A 10,170-nucleotide genomic window follows, 5' to 3' on the forward strand; every position below is an offset into this window, starting at 1 on the left:
ATAGCCATAGGACATGACAAAAACTCGTTAGAACCAGCTAGGTTCAAGATGGCGGAAGATTTGACTTCCAGTGGACCTTGAGCCTCATTATAAGCTCATTGTTATACATTAGTATAAGCTAAGTGACACACCCACAGGTGCCATGACAGTTCCGAGGCTGACCATCAAAGATCAAAAAGTGGGCGGTAGCCCAGTTCCTGGAAATCTCTGCCCCTTCCCCAAAATACTTGCAATAATCCTCTTGCTCATTACTCTATGAAATTACCCAGCCAGTAAAAACTAACCACGCCATATTTCGAGACCTCTCGCCTTCTGAGAGGGCCCACACTCTTCCTGTGGAGTGTGTTTCTCTCTAAATAAATCCACTTCTTACCTATCATTTTGTGTCTCACTGAATTCTTTCTGCGATGAGACATCAAGAACCTGAGCTTCATTAAGTCCTGAGACCAGGTGTGTGATCTCAATTAAAAGACTATGGGTTCAAGTCCCAATCTGAGTTGCACAGTTTCAAAATGATGTCACTTCTCTGAGCCCACAGTTTCCTCACCTGTGAAATGGGTAATAATTGTAGTAACTTCTTAGGAATATGATGAGGGTTAAATGCATTCATGTTTGTCAAGCTCTCAGAACCTGCTTGCCACAAGGAGTAAAGGCTGTGTGAGTTTGTTAAATCAAATGCATAACTAGAACTCAAACCATTCTCATCTGTACCTGGTTCTTTCTGCCCCGGCATTCAACACTGCTGAAATGGCAGTTAATGTTTTAGCAAAGATCAGCTGGGTTCAAGTGCCAACCTTGGAAAAAAAATAACCTGAGCAGACATCCCTCCCCCATCTGCTGGACTCTGCCCTGGGATGGTCTCAGAGGCTGCACACAGGACTCAGCCCTCTGGTTCTGTCCCCAGGGTCCCTGTCTTGGCCCTGGTGGCAATGATGACCTCACCTCCCTTCACCCTCAGCTCCTCTCTTATCTCAAAACCAATGTCTTTACTCATCACTCTGGGGGACTTGAACCCAGGTTGGCAACAGGCCTGATGTGGAAAGGAGTGATTCAGTGCGGGAAGGGTGGATGGCCAAGAGTCCTTGTGTCAACATTGTTTCAATGAACTGTCACTCACTGGAGTCTGGCCGTGGTGGTGCAGGCAGCCCATCTCTCCAAGGCCAGCTGAAAGGCCAAATTCTGAAACTGGAGAATTTGTTCTTCAGGGCCACTCCTGTCCCTGCCTCTTTTTTGGCACCCTGATCCCATCTTAGACTTGCCATCCTGCCTTCTGACCTAGGTCTGCCCACTCTGGGTACCCAGAACTGCCTGACTTCATCAGAATGCACGTACCTAACTTGCATTTTCTCCCACTTGGTGAAAACGGATGTCCTGAGCCACCATGCCGATCACAATCAAAGCCCATCTCATGTGTATGACAGAAAATGCATGTAAAGCGGCCAGCATGCCAGGAACTCTAGCACCAGGGCCACAGGCAGCCCTGCTGTGGGACCCTCTGGAAGAGTAGAAGCCAAGGACGGCCTGAGAGCGAAGTGGGAGCCAGCAGGCCAGAGCCGCAGAGGGCATCCTGACAGCCTCGGGGAGTAGCATTGGGGCGAACATTGGCAGGAGAGGCACAGAAGTGGCACTGCAGGCAGTGGTCATGGGGTGGGTTGGGGGCAGATTGGTGGCGTTGACATAAACAGCAGCCCGAGAGAGCATGGGCAGGTGGCACCGTGGCCTGGAGCAGTGTGTGGCAGCAGGAAAGTTGGAGACCCAAGCGTGCTCCGAGCATTGTGAAATACCCCACTGGGGATGTCCCAAGATACAGAGGATGAAACCTCAAAAGGGAGCCTATGGTCTTGCTGTTCTGCAGGTGGGAGGGGACTTCGGATCTAGCTGTTGATGTGACCTCAAAGGCCGAGAGACCAGCCCCCGCTTGCCATGTGGGCAGAGCACATGCCTGCTGCTTCCAAAGCCCCTTTCTACCCTTCCATCAGGTTAGTCAACCATCCTGGGAGACAGGCAGTCCTCACCTGCAGAAGAGGAGGCAGGCTGGAGAAGAATAGTGGCGTGGCCCAGGTCCAAGCTGATCAGTGGCAGAACTGCAACTCAAACCTGGTTTTGGGGGCTTCAAAGCCCCTGCTCCCTCCATTGGGCCTCACTGTCGCCCCCACCTGAAGTTCCTCCACGGCTCCCATTGTCCTCAGGATAGAATTCAATCTCTATAGCTCAGAGGTCAAGGCCTTCCTCCCTTATATGTCCCATCACCCATCTCTTCCTGCCCACATTCTCTCCAAACATCAGAGTCTAGTTCAAAAGTCACCTTGTCCACCAAGCCCTGACCCCCATCTCAAATTCATCCCTCCCCTTTGGAGGCTTCCATAGCATTTTGTTTGAGCTTCTATATTAAAAGCTTGCCTTGACCCTTTGCTTTCCTGACTCTCCCCTCCTAGGTCACCCATCCCTGAGAGCAGGAGCTTGCTATTATAAATGGCTGTACGCACCACAAAATCCAAGACAGAGCCCAGCAAAGAGTGGGCTCAATACAAGCTTGGTGAATTGACACTAAACCCCAACAATGTGTGGACTAGCCCCCCATCCCTAATCTGGAAGGAATGCCCTTGACGGGGAGGGGCAATTGTCTAGTCCCCAGAAGGCTGCTGTGGTGCTTTTGGGTGCTCCTTCTATCACATCTGCCCCACTTTGACAAAAAGCCAGCCCTGCCTCGGTTGTGTGTGTGTGTGTGTGTGCGCATGCATGCATGTGTAGGGTTGGCCACAGGGCTGGAGGTAAGAGTTTGTTTCATAGAAGCTGGTCTTTGGGGTTTCCCTGGTGGCACAGTGGTTGAGAATCTACTGCCAGTGCAGGGAACACGGGTTCAATCCTTGGTCCAGGAAGATCGCACATGCTGCGGAACAACTAAGCCCGTGAGCCACAACTACTGAGCCTGTGCTCTAAAGCCCGCGAGCCACACCTATTGAGTGTTTATTCCTAGGTATTTTATTATTTTTGTTGCAATGGTAAATGGGAGTGTTTCCTTAATTTCTTTTTCAGATTTTTCATCATAACTGTATAGGAATGCACGAGACTTCTGTATATTAATTTTGTATCCTGCTACTTTACCAAATTCATTGATTAGCTCTAGCAGTTTTCTGGTAGCATCTTTAGGATTCTCTATGTATAGTATCATGTCACTTGCAAACAGTGACAGTTTTACTTCTTTTCAGATTTGGATTCCTTTTATTTATTTATTTTCTCTGATTGCTGTGGCTAAAACTTCCAAAACAATGTTGAATAATAGTGGCGAGAGTGAGCAACCTTGTTTTGTACCTGATCTTAGTGGAAATGGTTTCAGTTTTTCACCATTGAGAACGATGTTGGCTGTGGGTTTGTCATATATGGCCTTTATTATGTTGAGGAAAGTTCCCTCCATGCCTACTTTCTGCAGGGTTTTTATCATAAATGGGTGCTGAATTTTGTCGAAAGCTTTCTCTGCATCTATTGAGATGATCATATGGTTTTTCTCCTTCAATTTGTTAATATGGTGTATCACATTGATTGATTTGCGTATATTGAAGAATCCTTGCATTCCTGGAATAAACCCCACTTGATCATGGTGTATGATCCTTTTAATGTGCTGTTGGACTCTGTTTGCTAGTATTTTGTTGAGGATTTTTGCATCTATGTTCATCAGTGATATTGGCCTGTAGTTTTCTTTCTTTGTGACATCCTTGTCTGGTTTTGGTATCAGGGTGATGCTGGCCTCATAGAATGAGTTTGGGAGTGTTCCTCCCTCTGCTATATTTTGGAACAGTTTGAGAAGGATAGGTCTTAGCTCTTCTCTAAATGTTTGATAGAATTCGCCTGTGAATCCATCTAGTCCTGGGTTTTTGTTTGTTGGAAGATTTTTAGTCACAGTTTCAATTTCAGTGCTTGTGATTGGTCTGTTTATATTTTCTATTTCTTCCTGGTTCAGTCTTGGAAGGTTGTGCTTTTCTAAGAATTTGTCCATTTCTTCCAGGTTGTCCATTTTATCGGCATATAGTTGCTTGTAGTAATCTGTCATGATCCTTTGTATTTCTGCAGTGTCAGTTGTTACTTCTCCTTTTTCATTTCTATCTATTGGTTTGAGTCTTCTCCCTTATTTTCTTGATGAGTCTGGCTAGTGGTTTATCAATTTTGTTTATCTTCTCAAAGAACCAGCTTTTAGTTTTACTGATGTTTGCTATTGTTTCCTTCATTTCTTTTTATTTATTTCTGATCTGATCTTTATGATTTCTTTCCTTCTGCTAACTTTGGGGTTTTTCGTTAGTCTTTTTCTAATTGCTTTAGGTGTAAAGTTAGGTTGTTTACTTGAGATGTTTCTTGTTTCTTGAGGTAGGCTTGTATTGCTATAAACTTCCCTCTTAGTACTGCTTTTGCTGCATCCCATAGGTTTTGGATCGTCGTGTTTTCATTTTCATTTGTCTCTAGGTATTTTTTGATTTCCTCTTTGATTTCTTCAGCGATCTCTTGGTTATTTAGTAGTGTATTGTTTAACCTCCATGTGTTTGTATTTTTTACAGACTTTTTCCTGTAATTGATATCTAGGCTCATAGCACTGTGGTTGGAAAAGGTACTTGATACAATTTCAATTTTCTTAAATTTACCAAGGCTTGATTTGTGACCAGAGTGATTTTTTTTTAAACATAGCAATAGATAACCAGAACAGCCTTCTAATGACAAAATTTAAAGGACCATTTTAAGGGTAGTGACCTCTCTGTGGTAGTTGATCTAGTAGAACCGTTCCCTCCTCTTGAAACTTTCCCTTTCTTTGACATCCTTGACAATTTTTCCTGGTTTTCCATGGTTGCTTCTTAGTCCTCTACCTACACTCCTTTATATTCTTTGCCTTAAATTTTGATGCTCTGGCCTCAGCCTTCTTCTTTTTCTCTTGCAGCTCACTCTCCCTGGAATATCTCAGCCATCTACTAAGTTGATGCTAGTCCAGACTTCTTTCCTGAGCTCGAGACTCATAAAACAAATTGCTCACTGACAATCTCCACCTGGATCTCTCACACTCACCTTTTCCAAAATGGACCTCTTCATTTCTCCTGTACCCCAACATGTTCCTCATCCAATGATCTCCAAAGTTCCCAACTCCATGATTGGCATCCCTAGCCACCCAGCTGTCCCAGCCAGAATACTGACAGTCATTTCAGACCGTTCCCTCCTCACTTCCCTCACATTCAGTCACCATATTTTGTCAAACCCACCTCCTAAATACATCTAAAAATCTTTGTGGTTGTCTTCTGCAACATCTCCACTCTCCCCTAATCAAAACTGGTGCTCATACAGTCTTCTGTATTCAGACCTGACATACCCAAGCTACAGCTGCTGTGGTCCATGAGCTTGGAGCTGTTTCCTTCAGTGAGGAAGGTGAACTGCTAGAGCAGCTACAAAGTTTGTGTTCTCAACCACTGGCTGTGGTGTGGAGGCTAGTTTGGAGGGAAGAGAGTAGAGGCAGACAAACCAGTTAGAGTCTATGGCAATTTTCACGTCTCTGCCACTCCCTGGCTCTGTGACCTTAAGCAAGACATTCACTTCTCTGAGTCTCAGTTTCTTCATCTATAAAATGGAGACAATAATAATTTTACCTACTTACAAGGTTGTTGCTAGGATTCATTAAGATAATGCATGTGCAACATTTAGCACAGTGTCCTGCACACAGCAAATGCTCATGCTCAATAAATGATTGTGGAGTGTTCAAGAAGGAGGAGTAGATGGGAACTTGGCTGGCTCTAGCAGCTTGCCTTCTTTGCTGAAGACAACAGCTCCAAACTCATGGACCACACCAGTTGTGGCTTGGGATCATCGTCGGGTCTGAATAAGAAAGACTACGTGTGCATTTGTGTTGATTAGGGTTGAGTGCAAATGTTGCAGAATACATCAGCGTTGTGTTCCTGAAGTCAGGGTGGCAGCTAGGGGCTGGAGAAACTGACTTAACCTGCCCAACTGTAGCCAGCATGTCTGGAGTCAGACAGCAGAGGGCAGCAGAGGTTGATTCTACTGCAGTTCCCTGGGTTGGAGTGGGGGTGGGGAAGAGAAACCTAAAGGAAGGACTTGTGGTCCTAATTCCAAATTCTGGTGGACTGGGGAAGCTGTTCAGAGAAGAGACATGCTCTTGGGATCACTCTCCCTTATGGTCTGGGGTGAAGATGATTAAGGAAGTAAGACAGCTTGCGAGGGGCCAAAAAGGCTAGAATTTAGGGGTGGCATCTGAGTGAGTGAGTTGGGATGTTTACAAAGTATATTAAAGAAATGTATATATCCTAGTCGTGTCTCTATTTGGGCCTTCTAACTTTTCTTGGAGTCCCAGTGGTCCTTCTAAGGGCAGAATTATCAACTGGGGACCCTAGAGGGTGGAGATACCCTTATGTGTGTTCAATGATGAATTCGTAGTACACGTAGGGACCCCATTCCTAAAGTACGGATGAAAAGAAGCCTCAGGCTCACAAGAGGGAAAACCAAAGCCCAGAGAGGGGAAATGACTTGCCTAAGGTCATATAGCTAAGATTCAATGTCAGAGTCAACATTCACTGAGACCCTACAGGTACTGCTGAACACACTACACACATTACCTCACTTCACCCTCACGGTAACCTTATGAGGCAGAATCAGATGTTTTATTATCACATTTTACAGATCAAGAAACTGAAGCTCAGAAAGGTTAAGCCATTTGCCCAAGGTACAGCCAGGAAGTAAACCCAGGCAGCCTGATTATAGGGCCTGTGCTATTAACCACCTCATTCTACTACTTGCCTAGACCAAGGGTTAGGTCTCCAGACTCCCAAATCAGGGCTTTTACCATTATTCAACATTGTCTTGGATGGAAATCCAATTTTAGAAAGTCAAATCCTGGTCTTAAGTATAATAACAAGGCAGTTTCCTTCTTTAAGTGGATTTTCAGTTAATTCTTTTGTAAGGTAAATACCCCCATTTAAAAAAAAAAATCTCCTCTCATCTATAATTTACCTGCTCTGTGATGTTCCTATATTGTGAGAACTGTCTGGGGAATGTGCTACTTGGTATGCTTCCTACGGAGCATTAACGCCAATATGTGTTCTGCTTTAAGTGGCTTCTTTGTCAGACTGCTCTGGCTCTCTCCTGAGATACCTTCCTACCTCAGACTGTCAGTGTAGGTCCAGGGACAGTGAAAGCTAGTTAAAGCAATGGAATTTTTTGGATGATCATCTATTTTGTTTTCCTTGTAGTATTGCTTATTGTTGGCCAAGCAAACATTCTTATGCTTTTTCAGTATTTGCATGGAGGCATGCATGAATGCATTCATTCATTCATTCAATACTTGCTGAGCACCTACTATGTGCCAAAAATTGTGCTAGATCCTGGGGGTACAGTGATGAGCAAAGTGAGCACGGTCCCCGCCCTCATGGAATTTTGAGTCTAGATGGGCAGCACGTGCCCCTCACTGGATTTGGGCATCGCCTGTCTTCTCCACCCTCACTGCCTCAGCTTGAGCTCTCGCCATCTGTCTCTTCCTTGGGTCACTGCATCTGGTCTGCCATCTCTGCTTCCTCCCAACCCCCCACCCCAGCCTGCACAGAGCAGACAGCAGCAGACAGACTCCACCTTGGAAAACATCCCTTTCAACATGTCACATCCTTCCCCTGCTCAACCTGCTCAAAATCTTTCAGTGACTCCCCATTTCCTGTCAAATGGGATCCAAATTCCTTCACCATCTGGCCAGAGTCAAGCAATTGCATGAGCCCATCCTGCCCTATCCCCCACCCCTTATTTTCTACCTGTTCCTCTGTGAGTAGGGAGGGTCTTCTTACCGTCCCTATGCACTGCCATCTCATTCCTCATCCGTACTGCACTTCCATCTCTGAGAATCCCACTCGTCCTTCAGAGGTACCACTGCCCGCAGGAAGCTTTCCCTAAAGCACACCCCCCACTTTCTGCTCTCCCTTCTCTGTGATTCCTGGATCCAAGTCCTGGCTGGTGTGAGAACCAGATGAGAGCCATTGTGGGCAAATGCTTTGTATTGCCTAATGTTAGGCAGTCTTCATATTGGTTCTCATAGCTAGCATTTATTGAGCATGTGTTCTCTGCCAGATAGTGGGGCTCAGTGGTTTACAGACTTCATCTCACTGAATCCTCTATGAAATAGATAATATTTATTAAACCCATCATTTAGTTGAGGAAACTGAGGCTCAGAGAAGTTAGAGATCTGGCCCAAGATCGCACTTAGAGATTGGTCCATCTGGGGATCCTGTGCTCTTTCAGGAGATGGTCCATTGGACGGAGCTGGGTTGAATCTCAACTTTGCTGTTTTTAGCTCCCTTAGTTGAATACCATATGGCCTTGAGGGTTTTTTACACTTGGTTTTTAAAAAATTCTATTGATATTTCCCCTGGTCCTGACCCTCTGTTTCTATTTTATCATTATTTTATTGTTGTAAGTCATCTAAAGTCTTTGGGAAACAAGGCATAAGTAATTGAATTCGATGCAAATAAAATGCATTTCTCCTGTCTCCACACCCAGTGTCCAGGAGAGAGGTGGGTGCCGGTGTTATGGGTGAGCATTGTCTCACTCTGTGCTCTGTGGGCCCTTGAGGAAAAGGCAGTACAAGTCAGAAGCCAAAGGTCAGTTCCTTCTGTGAAATAAAAGGGCACAGAGTCTGTGCCAGGTCCTCTAGCAAAATGCCTAACTGTGGCATGAACTCTATTTCCTTCCATGGTTTTATTTTTAAGGAGCCATCAGGTGGTGATGGATGATTCATGCTTTACTTACTCTTCTTGTTTATTTCCCTTCCTCGACCTTCAGATTTTTTTCCCCTTAATGTTTGTTCCGGGTTTTGACAAAGCACTGAGGTACCTGACTTGCGTTGGTAACTTTTTTTCCCTAATGTCTTCGCAGGAAAAAAAAAAATGAAAGGAAGTGACAGTATTCCAAAACCATCTTGTATTCCATCAGTGGATGGATTGCACCTGCTACTCCTAAGGTCACTCTCCTCTTGTTTCCTTTTACAGTAAAACCTCATTAGAAGACACTCCATGAGTACCGGATGGGGATGGCTTGGGCCCTACCTGACCTGACTTTGCCCACTCTCAGCAGAAAGAGTCATCTGAATAAATGGGCTCCATGCACTGAGTTTCCCTACTTCAAGGCAGCAAACTTTGTCACTCTTTTGGCAGCACTATTTGTGTACAAATGATGGATGCTGGGGAATCTTTTCATTCAGGCAAGTCTTCTAAGACCTCGATTAGGTTACAATTTGTTAGCCTACTTGGAGTTACTGTGAATTATTCAAAGCAATAAAGCTTCGTTTCTTTACAAGTAACCTACAATACAAATGGTTCACTAATTTGAAGGTCTACCTCCAATTAGTGTAAGTGAAGTTGGACTGCATTCAGTAGCAATTTATTGATTTCTCTCATCGTAGAAATCACCCTCTCTAGTCAAGAACACTTTCTAACAGCCCCAGCACTGTGGGAAGACTGGAAGAGTGGGTTCCCCCTCAGAGACAAAGATGTGCTGGCCACTCACCTGTCCTTGAGTTGGAACCTTAGTAATAGGCATCCCTTTGAACTGATACATCCATATACTTGTAATCTTATACTTTATGGCTAAAAACATGGTCTGAAATTCATGGTCAGTATATGGCTGGGATGGAGAACTGGTTCTGTGTGATATTGGCCAAGTTCCTTTACCTCTTTAGGTTCGAGTTATCTCATTCTGCGATTGTATACTTAGCCTGTGAGTATGATTAAGGGCCATCAGTGGCCAAGGTTAGGGCTCAGCCTGTGGATGAAGAACTAAGCAAAGGGGCCTTCCTTTCCCAATTCTTACTGCCTGCTCATAGGTAGCCTGATGCTCTACCCCACTGAGCTAAGATACAAGACACTAGACAGCTAGAGGAGACTGGAATTGCAGGACAAAGACATTTAGGAAGGTGGGGAAAGATAGTGGATCATTTATATTCCCTGTAAAGAAGGCAAGAAGAAGAGGGTCACTTCTGCAGTCACTGGTGTAGCAAGGCATTCTCAGACTCCAAATAAGTATTTGAAATGGGTGACTTCGCTGTGAATTTCTCCCTGCGAGACTCTGGCCATGGGATGCTGCTGGAGTATGTTTCAGTGAAGCTGTCTTTTCTCTGTCTGTAGTAAGGGTGGGGAGGAAAGGAGA

The sequence above is a fragment of the Mesoplodon densirostris genome, chromosome X, assembly GCF_025265405.1.
Source record: "Mesoplodon densirostris isolate mMesDen1 chromosome X, mMesDen1 primary haplotype, whole genome shotgun sequence".
NCBI lineage: Eukaryota > Metazoa > Chordata > Mammalia > Artiodactyla > Ziphiidae > Mesoplodon > Mesoplodon densirostris.